We start from the raw sequence: 12,423 nt of genomic DNA on the forward strand, positions 1-12,423 counted from the left end.
GAACACTGTGAACGGCCTGCCTTCTAGGGAGAAACGGAAGTATTTGATGGACAGGTATGCGGCGAGCAGTTCGCGATCGTAGGTGCTGTAGTTCCGTTGAGCGGGATTCAACTGCTTCGAGAAGAAGCTCAACGGCTGCCAAACTTGGTCCACCTTTTGGTGAAGGGCAGCACCTACTGCGTTGTCAGAGGCATCAACAAAAACGGCTAGGGGTGCATCTTGCAGAGGGAATGCCAAGAGCGTAGCGTCAGCCAGTTGTTGACGAGATTTGTCAAACGCGCAGATAGCCTCTTCAGACCACACGATCTCTCGTGTGTCCTTAGTTTTGGGGCCAGACAAGTACGCGTTCAAAATGGACTGGAGATGGGCGGCCTTGGGCAGGAAACGACGGTAGAAGTTCAGCATGCCCAAGAACCTCCTCAACTCCCTCACTGTCTTTGGACGCGGGAAGCTTGATATCGCTTGCACCTTGTCTGGGTCGGGCTGTATTCCTTCAGGGGAAATGAAATGGCCGAGGAATCTCACCTGTTGTTGAAGGAATTTGCATTTCTCAACGTTTAGGACTAAACCGGCCTCAAGGAGACGTTGAAAAATGCACTCGAGATGGGCTAAGTGCTCAGACTCAGTGGAAGAAGCGACCAAAACATCATCCAAATATACGAAACAGAATTCGAGGTTTCGCAGAACTGAGTGAATGAACCTTTGAAAGGTTTGCGCCGCGTTGCACAATCCGAAAGTCATCCGGGTGAACTCGAAGAGTCCAAAGGGTGTGCATATTGCCGTCTTTGGAATGTCTTCAGGAGCTACTGGAATTTGGTGATAAGCCTTGGTTAAGTCCAAGGTCGAAAAGATGCGGCAATTCGCGAGGTGATGCGCAAAGTCGTGGATGAGTGGAATTGGATATCGGTCAGGAACAGTCTGTGCATTTAGTCTTCTGTAATCCCCACATGGGCGCCATTCGCCGTTTGGCTTAGGGACCATATGCAGTGGGGAAGACCAACAGCTGTTTGAGGGCCTGCAGATACCCTGTTGAACGAGTTGTTCAAACTCTTTCCGTGCAATTGCCAGTTTCTGAGAAGGAAGAGGACGCACCTTCGAGAAGATCGGGGAACCAGTAGTGATAATGTGGTGCTGCACATTGTGCTTCACTGGTTTGGAGAGACTACAGTTGGTAGTAATCTGGCTGAACTTTTGGAGAAGTGCCCGAACACGAGAGTCGGTAATGTCTTCTAAAAGAACGGAAAGATTATTGCCTGGGTGAGATACCATATGTCCCGACGTATTAAGGTTGGTCGTGGAATCTATAAGAGACTTGTTTTGCAAGTCCACCAGCAATCCATAGTGACACAGGAAGTCTGCGCCTAGTATGGGGAAGCTGACATCCGCCAGGATGAAACGCCACGAAAACGTCCTACGCAAGCCAAGACTCACGTCCACTTGCCTATATCCGTAAGTATTGATGCGGGAGGAATTTGCTGCCGCAAGTTTGAGCGGTTGAGGGAAAAGTTGATGATGCTGGGGTACGGGAAGAACCGAAACCTCCGCACCCGTGTCGACGAGGTAGTTGCGCCTGCTGAGAGGGTCGAAAATAGTTAGGCGACGTGGCGCTGCGTTCTGGGTGGCCGCCGCCAAGACCCCCCGCGGACCTAGTTTTTTGCGGTAGGAGAGAATCTACACGGTAGCGTACATCTTGTCGCTTTATCCCCGAATCTGCGGTGGTACCAGCAAATCCCTGGGTCCGTGGACTGTCTTGACGACCTGCTACCTGATCGCCCTTTTCGGATGGCAGACCGCGAGCGTGCTCGCGATCTGGCGCCCGAACGCTGAGCGTCCAACGTCGCCCTCATCTCGGCCATACTGGCTGTTAATGTAGCAATCTCGCGCCTCAATTCACCCACCTCATCCGACGGTGGTTGAACGGCCGCCAAGGTTGGGCGTACGTACACCTCCTGAACCTGGTCGGCCGTCGCTGCCAGTTCCTCCAAGGAACCGGAGACGCAAGCGAGGATCGCCTGGGTGCCCTCCGGGAGCCGACGCAGCCAGAGCGACTTGATCAGGTCTTCGCCGATCTTACTCCCACCCAATTGCCTCATTTCACGAAGCAATTGGCTGGGAGTTCGATCACCTAAGGTTAAACCTGCCAGCAAGTGGTCTAATTTTGCCGACTCGCTTGCCGACAGGCGCCTGATCAACTCGCTCTTGAGCTGCACATACGATGTCGACTTCACCACGTCGGACACCAGAAGTATGGACTCTTCGTCCAGGCCGACCACCGCGTAGTTGAAGCGGGTCGCGTCCGATGTGATGCCGGACATTTGGAACTGTGCTTCCAGATGTACGAACCACAGTTCGGGGTTCCGCCGCCAAAACGGAGGAACGCGTACGGCGAGGGCGGTCACTTGCGGGTTCGATGGGCCCGCCGCGTCCCTATTGTCAAAAGACATCTTGTTTCACGAAAAGTACGAGATTGAAATGCAAACGCGGTGAGTTTATTCTGAAACGCGGTGAACTTTACACCGACACGGCAGGCCGCACCCACAAATGCACGCACTAAACGAGAAAAAACGAAGCGGACGCTATCCAGCGCAGACCAAAAACACCACCAATGAGAATGGAGGACTCGCGATGTTAAACACTTGCACGCCGTCTCTTGCAGCGATTTCAATTTTTTTTAATTATTATTTATACAAAAAGTTGGGACAAACTCATTACGCTTAAAGAAGAGTGAAAAATACATGCGTGCCACGCGAGCATTTTAAAGTAAAACTAAAGAGAATTTCCTCAGGTCGTTAAGTTGCAGCGGTTACATTTGGTATGTATTTCGTCGTGGGGTCTTCTTATTCCGATAGCCGAGTAATCTGATGGTGATGTCCCGACGTGTGTCGCGCAGTACACTGTGTAGAGAAGGTTTGTTGATGGGGATGATGATGTGCTTGAGTTTTTCAATTATATGACACCTCGTGCACAGCCTTGAGGAATTGAGACTTCTGCATTTGGAGCATATCGATCTTCTCGATTTGTTCTTGGACGTAATCCAGTTTCCGTTTGAAGTAGTCTTTGGAGTCTTGTAGAATTTGTAGGCCACGAAGGAGATGGCTAGCAGGCCAATGGTAAGGACGATTCCTCCGATGAACGAGGGTCCATCGAAGTGGCGGCAATTCGGAGGAGGCTTGACCGTGGTTGTTGTGCTGGGACTAGGAGGCGTCGTTGGGGTTCTTGGAATTGGCGTTGTTGAAGTTGAGGTAGTTGAACTGGTGGTTGTGCGTTAGGAAGTTCCGGGGTCACCAATTAAGTAATCCAATTACTTTTTTATTTTAATAATCCGTTAAGTAATTAACACCACTTCTCATTTCAACAATCCATATAAATATTTAAGATATTTTTAAATTAACAATTCATATGTTGTTTTCATTAATGTACACTTAACATTCTTTTTAATTCAACGAATTCAAAAAGACTTCTCTGCTCAATTCCCAACTTGATATCTAAAACTTTTCTAGTCCTTTTTCAAGTCCCACTGAATAATTAAATTTTAGTGACAGGTCTCAAAAAACAAAATTACTCATCGCACACTTTTCTGAGATCTTCCACTCCATTGGCGTGCTACGCAAAGTGGATAGATCCGCACCATCTATTCGCTCGCACTCGCAACATTCGAAATAAATTTCGAATGCTGCGAATCCTGCCGCGCCACAGACTCATGGCCACTTGTCGACCATTCTTCTCTTTCGGTGATTACGACAGTATATGTCTTTTCAAAGACGAATCTGGAAACCATATGATCGGTCGGCATCAGGGCTACCGGATGTTTTTCAACAAATTTCCAGATAGACGCATGCCCGTTGGATTGGCCGCCTTTCCACGCCCCAATGGTATCGAGCCTATATGCGTCGTTGGCCGCTTTCCGTTTCACCTCCAAGTGAATTGGGGGTAAATTTAGGATAGCTTCAAGTGCCGCAGTCGGCGTAGTACTCATTACTCCAGTAATATTTAGGCAACCAAGTCTCTGAATCTGCGTTAGCAGCTTCCTGCTGTTAGCAAAGTTCAGTCTTGGCCACCAGACGATGCATGCATACCTCAAAATGGGTTTTATTATGTATGTATACATCCAGTGTATCCGTTTAGGTGAAAGTCCCCAGGTCTTACCTATCGCATTCCTACAGCACCAGAGCAATCTGCAGGATTTCTGATATTGTTCCTGGATATGATGCTTCCACGTTAACTTGGAGTCGAAATGTACTCCTAAGTGCTTGACTGTTTGTGCCAGCTGGATTTCCGCCCCTGCTAAGGTGGGTAGCGTATAACTACCCCACCTGATGTTCCTAGTGAACATAACTAGTCCAGTCTTCCTAGCGTTCACCGTGAGTCCATTGCGGAGGCACCAGCTGTGGATTACATGCAGAGTTGCATTCAAGCGGTCACATACTGTGTCCGCAAACTTGCCGGTAATTATTACGGCTAGATCGTCCGCAAATGCTTGCGCGAAGACTTTTTTGTCCTCCAGGAGCCACAGCAAGGTATCCATCACCAAGAGCTCGCGAAGTGTAACAAGAGCTGTTAACGTCCTACTATGTGACTATCTCCAAACGTACGGCTCTTAGAGAAATCAACCGCTGGCGTGTTCATGTGAGCAAACGAATATAAAAGCCACGTTTGACTGAGAGGCATAAGAAATTCGGCATGTGTTAACCAAAAAATATGAAAACTGGACAAGACGGGACTGGGAGAAAGTTATTTAGACAGATGAGTCCAAAATCAACTTGTTTGGGCCTGGTAGACTAAAATATGTATATAAACAGTTCAAAACACCAACAAGAGACTGCGACGTAATACTTACAATTAAATTTGCCAGCGAAAAGTTATTATTTTGGGGATGTTTTTGTGTAGAAGGTGCAGCTGCGCTGTATTGAATCGATGGAAGTGGTATGTATATCAACATAATTAAGTCGCCATACATGGGAAGTTTGCAAAAGTGAGGTCGAAATGTTGAGAGTATAGTAACGACCCCAAACATAAAGCCAAAAAACACTAGAATTCTTAAGGAATGAGAAAACTTCCATGCTGAAGTGGCCACCACAATCACCGGATCCAAGCACTATAGAAAATTCGGGGGGCATTCTGAAAAATCGAGTTTATAATGATCAAAGCGCGTTTTTAAAATTCAAATTAACTTTCTCAAGAATAGTGTCGGAAACTATTTGAAAGCACACCGTTTCGTATCCAGGCCGTTTTTAAAGTAAAAGGATCGTTCATAAAGCATTATTAATAAATATTTTTCCTTTTTTTATGTACTACGCCAAAATTGTGTAAATACTATAGCTATCGAGACGCTTGGACGGCATCAGGACGTTAGTAAATTAGTCCGAACAAAACAAATATTTGTCTGCACGCTAAATGTTGGCACTCTAACTGGAAAGACCGAGGAACTCGCAAGAGCCCTTCGGAAAAGGCACACTGATATCTGCGCTCTGCAAGAAACCCGATGGTCTGGTGCCAAAAGCTGCGACATTGAACGCGAACGCGGTAAAAATGGCTGTAAACTTCTCTATTTTCGTAGCCCATACACTCAATTTGGTATTGGCATGCCATCTCAGAAGGTTTTCGTCATGCCATTAAAGAAGTCGAATGATTTGATGATCGGTTGATGAAGCTCACCATTTTATCCGCTGATCAACCTATTCATTTCTTCACCACGTACGCACTGCAGACAGGTCGACCAAGGTGGAAAGGGGTTTGGAGTGCGCAATGAGAGTGGCGGGCCTATAATCGATTTTGCGGACACCCATGACCTTGTACTTATGAACACATGGTTCATCAAAAAATTGTCTCATCTTCCTACATTTTATAGTGGGAACAACAAAACGCAAATTGATTATATTCTCATAAGACGCTGAGATTTTACCACCGTCACTGATTGCAAAGCCATTCCCTATGAAACCATCGCACCTTAACATCGGCCGTTGATTCCCTTCCCGCGAATTAAGCCACCGATAAAATAGCATGAGGGACACAAAAACCGAAATACTTGGCTTTGGAATGACGATGTTGAAATGAAGGTCCGTGAATAGAAATGCCTCTACCACAAGCTTCTTGATGATAAAACCCTCGCCAATTGGCAAATTTATAAGAATGTCAAGCAGGAAGCAAAGAAAACGGTCGCTGTCTTCGGAGCGGACCATTACAAAAATCTTCACGATAAACTGGACACTCGGGATGGCGAGAGAGATCTGTATCGACTTGCCAAAAGCCGAAACGAATGCACACACTATATCGAACACTTCTGTTGCATTAATGACAAGAACGGTACTTTGCTTACTAACCGTTGAGCCATGACTGATAGATGACGAGAATACTTCGAGCAGATTTCAACAGAAGAATTTGCTCATCCTCCACTTTCACAATCATTGCCGACATTGGGAGCAATTCCATCTGTCAGCGCAACTGAAGTCGAGGAGGCATCGCATCTGAGCTCTGGAAAGCGAAGAGCTGGGACCTAGCACTGTGGCTCAGTGAATTATTTAATCGGATTATTCGGGAAGGTAGAACACCATCTGACAGGCAAGAAAGTACTACAGTTCCAACATGGAAAAAGAAAGGTAGTCCAGCAGAATATTCAAATTACCGTCCGATCCGGTTACTTTCCTACACCATGAAGATTTCTGAACGCATTCATGACAACCGTATTCGCGAAATCGTTAAAATAACCGTGAATCAGGCCGGACCTATCAAAAACTGCGAAACTACTGACGCAATACACGCTGCGCGGGTACTCATGGAGAAACACCGTGAGAAGCATCACGCTCTTTACATTGAATTTCTGGATCTAGAGAAAGCGTGCCACACGATCTCATCTGGTATGTTCTAAGATAATACTTAGTGCCAGAAGAACCCATGCACTGGGTTCAATTGCTCTACCACAATCCGAAAAGTAAAGTTCGAAGTATGGCGGATGTATCAAAACCGTTTCGTGTCTCTGTTGGTGTTCATCAAGGAAGTACCCACTCACCACTCCTCTTTGTTCTTGTTATGGACACCATCACACAGGACATTCAAGGTCCAGCGCCCTATACACTGCTTTATGCAGATGATGTTTTCCTAGCATCACATAGCAAAAATGATCTCGAGCAACTTCTACAGAAATGAAATGATCGCTTCATGCAACACGGTCTCAGATTGAAATTGAATAAAACAGAATTTTTGACGACCCATGGGGATCCCAGGAAACAGACACAATGACTGACAGTGGCAGTGATCTGCCCAGAACTGAGCGATTTAAATACCTCGGATCAACGCTATCAACCAATGGAGAACTTTGTTATGAAATTAATAATAATAGTCGTTGGCGCAACAATCCATATTGGACCAGGGCCTTGAAGTGTGTTATAGCACTTCATTCAAGACCGAACCGTACATTACAGTACACTGTAGGAGGCAATGTGGTCAGCATTGCGCTTGCCCGAGATTATTACCCCGAATTGACTCAGGTACTCATTCACAGCTGAGTCAACTGGTATCCGACATCCAGTCACGATAACAAACCCCTCTGCTACCAGTGAGTATTGAAACGCGACCTTCCGCTACGACAGACCAACGCTCTAACCACTTGAGCCATCTGGACACATGAAATTGCTTCAAGCATTAACGCAACCTGGATGAACTGGCGGTCCACAACTGGTGTTCTTTGTGATCGACGTATCAACAAACGTCTCAAATCTAAAATTTACCGCAATGTCATCTATCCTGTCGCTCTCTATAGTTCCGAGTGTTGGCCGACTATAAAAGACAATGAACGGCGTCTTACGGTAATGGAGACGAAGATGTTGCTTTGGACTAGTGGCGTGACACGTTTTGATCATATTCGAAATGAGGATATCCCTGATCGTTATGAGGTTGCACCGATCTTGGAAAAATTGCAAGAGGCGTCTTTGATGGTATGGTCACGTAATCCGCGCTCACGAGAATTCACTTGCGAAGATTGGTCTGAACATGGTAGTGGATGGTAAACGAAAAAAAAGCCAAAAACAACGGTGGCTTGCTGGATGGGAATTTAAAAGCCTCGATATAGCATCCAGGCATTCGATAGAGCCAAATGGCGAAACCCATCACGACGAGCCGACCCTGCTTGTGAACGGGACAAAGGCTAAAGAAAAAGATGTATTATATTACCTGAATTACTTGAATATTTACTTGCATTCTGAATTGAATTTAATTATGTACTTGATTCTTTTTTTTAATGGTCGGAGAAATTAAGCTAACTCCGTATTGATATGGGAAGAATGGAAACCAGTTAGCTCCTTTTTTGTACGAATTTTCTCTATTGAGGGGGTTATCTCGTGTGAAGGCCGTTTTTTGGCATTTTTTAGAAATGTTTTGTGAAGAACTGGATAAAGATACAAATATGAATTCACCATAGATTTATTAATATCTTGAGCGTGCATAGTAATTTTTCCAGCCCGATCGCATGGTCCGTTATTGAAATACAGAGTAATTTCTACACCCATCTCCAAAAAAGGTGTTTTTCTGTTGTCACGCTAGAGGGCGCTGCGATCATCTTAAAGGAAAAAAAAAGTAAACCGCATTTTAACGTACAGACTTAACTACAGTCCTAAAACTAGGATTATTAAAAAATATAAAGCTACATTTTTGATGCGATGTTAAACTTTTTTTGTGAATTTTGGTGTTTTTTCAAGGCTTCTTCAATGAATAAAACCAAAATTACTGAATGAATCGCAATTATCCTAGTTTGCGGACCGTAGAAATATGTTCAGAATAAGTTGTGAAAATTTCAAAGAATTTCGTTGGATAGATTTTGGGCTAAGGTGGCAGTCGATTTTCAACATGCAGTTTCGAGAGTTATTCGAAAGTCATTCGGACCGGTAAATGCGCGCTTTATTATGACGATCGACATAAATCTGGCATGTGACTTACCACGTGTTTAACACTATAGTTTCCGAACGACTACACTATATCTAGACACAATTGATGCCAAAAAAATCGATTCCGCGGATCCGACACGCAGGATGACCCCCTTAAAGAAAACAAAATATAAATAACTTTTTAGAAAAGTTCAAAAGTGTACTTTGCAAAACACAGTAGAATGTTTCATTGTAGATATAATTCTAACTTGGAATATTATGTTTTTTGTTGCTCCTGTACATTTTGGTGAAATTAGACCTACGATATATTGCAAAGCCGCGATCACTACACATTTTAGCACACCTGTTTAATCCACGATCCCCACGTCAATTAAAAGATTTCTGTAGAGACATTTTCGGAAGTGATTTAGGGATACAAATCCTGGTAACCGGCACTAGGAATAATGTGGCTATTATTGAACCGTTAATTCCTTCGAACAGCAATGAGTTTTTCGCGCTCCTTGGAGAATGGCCCTTTATCCCCACAATTTCTGTATAGTCACTTTTGCATGTTTTGGCAAAGGGTGCCTCCTATATTACCAAAATATCCATTTAGCCCGAAATAAAGACTTTACTATGCCGGGCCCCCAAGAAAACCCCAGACCCGAGGGAGTCACCCCCTTCCCATCCCCCTCTCGTCAGGCCTGCATTTAGTATGTCTTACATGGCTATATTTGGTGAAAAAAATAAACCCTCTTTTGCATGTAACCCAACGTACATAGAATAATGCCTTTCAATTCATATGTGGGGTTCCATAGTTCCAATATTTCCACCAAACTGCATGTTAATAGTTGTAACTGGAGCGTGTGGCAGATAGACAAATCGAGTCGATTTTAATACTTCGTTCCACACAAAACCTTAAAAACTTGGGTAATTCAAACCATGTAAGCCTGGATTCGAATGAAAAACAGGCGGAACAAAGGTTAAACATTTTTAACGAAAAATTAAGTTGAACATTTATCACTGGAAAAGAACTTCACCCTTATGCAACGAATGAAAACACATTAAATTCTCAGTTATCTTCCCAGAAGGTAGTACCTTTATTGTAGTTTCAAATACTTTTTGGTATAAGTTACAATTTGTTGAATCATTTGTTTTTATTTGATTTTACTTAATAGAGTGTCTATAACATGTTTAATTTCACTTCAACGTAAAATTTAGCATTTTTAATGTTGAATTTGGTTTTAGTTTTGAATAGACTATCTAAAGTTGTCAATATGTTTTGCCAAAAAGATAATTTTTTACTTCAATGAATGCAGGAAGAACTGAGAACACAAACAATTTCAATTTATCGCCATCATTATCTCTCTTCAAAATAATAATTATTCTTTCATTTCGTGTTTGCTTGTTTGTCTTGTTTCACTTTCTTATTTTTTTTTACTCTGTTGGATGGTTAGATACTGACTGCATGCAGAGCAATTTCTAAAGCAAAGTTTAAGTAAATTTTTATGTACATTACGTTTTGTACTTTGCATAAATGTATATCAATGTTTTGGTTTTAGCGTTTCATATGCTCAATGCGAAAAGGTACGACAATGGCGCAGGTAAGAATTTATTTTGAATTGCTCAAAAAAAGGATTTATTTGATTCCATGCATACAGTCAATTCCTTAAGGTCTGGCCTTGTTGGTTTTTCATTTTCACGTTTCCCGGGACATATTTGTTAAATTGTCATGTTATCATTTCTTTAATTATTTTATCGTTCACTTTCATCTTGATTTATATTTCAAGTCATTTTCCTGGGCAGAACATGTTTTGAGAACTGCCCGTCCGCATGTTATGCTTCATATTTTTTTTTTGTTTTTTTTTTTACTTCTTTATGCTCTTGTTGTATATAACAATTGCCACTTTTATAATAATCGCTAATTTAAATCAATCTATGATGATTTAACAAAACCGGAGCCATGGCTGCCAAAAACCAAATACATCCCGGTATTTTTCTAAAGTGAACTTACCGTTTCGATAAATTCGAGAAAAATTTTTTGAACTGCAGGCATGCTCCTGGCATTCCGGGGTTTTGTTAAAACATCATTATGACTTCTGCTGACTTTTCTTTATCGTCATCTAATTTTTTTATAGTTATGCTGAATTAATACATGCATTTTCTTAAATGAATAAACTCAAACTCTAGCTTATCTTCAGAATAAAGGCACAAAACACCTTCGCCGAATGCTCTTGTTTCCATGCATCGTATGGAAATGCATTTAGTCTCCTCTCACTACTTAAATTTCTTTTTATTTGTTTTCATCTGCGAATTTACACTTTACCGATTCAATCGGTGTTTAAAATTGAATTATATTCCTTATCATGTTTTTTTTTCTCATTTCATTTTCTTTTATTATTATTTATATGAAAATTTGATTACATCATTTTTAAATATGTTGATTATATGCAAACTTAATTTTTTTACCGACTCAAGAAGCGTTTAATGAATTTCATCAGAGTATTTTGAAATGTTTATCTTGAATTGTTGTTATATTCTAGTAATACCATTTACTTCGTGCTACGCATCCAGACAAATGACGCAATGGTAGAACCGAGATATAAAATAAGCAACTATTCTGCAAATGATTACTTCCGTTACAATCAATAAAGGTGCGTTGGGAGAGTACCATTGGAAATAAATATTTGGTACGTCTCGTTATTATCAGCTTTTCGCTCTGTTCATAGTATTGCATACTTTACTAGATTAAATTTTATTTGTTTTTCGAATTTAATGTACACAATTATTAGCCGAGGTTTAGAGTCTGGGGAAACAAATGTACATTTTCTAAACCTTGGACTTGATCAACATGACAACAAAAAAGTTTTTTTTTAAGATATTTTCACTTTAATATAGAGAAAGAAACTGCATAATTTCTTTGTCAAGAGTTTTCAACTCAAGACCTTGGATTCCAAATTACTTATAATGCGTTCGGCTCCCTAGAGCCTTCGAGAAAAATAGGAATACTAATAGTCATAAAATTTATTTACATACAATGTCCTAACTAAAATTTCACTATAATTTTTATTATGCATGTAATAAATGATATTACGATTAAATCTCCTTAGATACGAGTGCTTAGAAAATTAGGTTGATATCTTTATTTTTAACTTGAAATCGACCGAATTGCAAAGTTTTGATTTGTAGAGGAGTCAATTGAGGATGATTAGTGTTTGCATTTCGTAAATGTGTAGTTGCTGCATATATGGGACTGTGTGTTTAGTAATAAATACTTTGACATTTTTTCGATAAAATAAAACTATGACCATGCATAGTGGTAATTAGCGAAGTTATAGAGCTTTCCAGCCAATTTCAAAAGCAGTTTTTCTTGGGACACGCAAATATACATTCCATATTCAACTAAAAATAACATAATTCGTAAGACGACGTCTATATATAGTATATATGTACAAAATATTTTCTATACTCTTCGATCTGCCTTACAAGGATAGATTTTTTTTTTCGCATAAACATAGATTTTGTATTTTTTACTTTTTTTTCGGGAGCTAGACTTGCTCCTTAGGTA

Source organism: Hermetia illucens, chromosome 5 (genome assembly GCF_905115235.1).
Source record: "Hermetia illucens chromosome 5, iHerIll2.2.curated.20191125, whole genome shotgun sequence".
Lineage (NCBI taxonomy): Eukaryota > Metazoa > Arthropoda > Insecta > Diptera > Stratiomyidae > Hermetia > Hermetia illucens.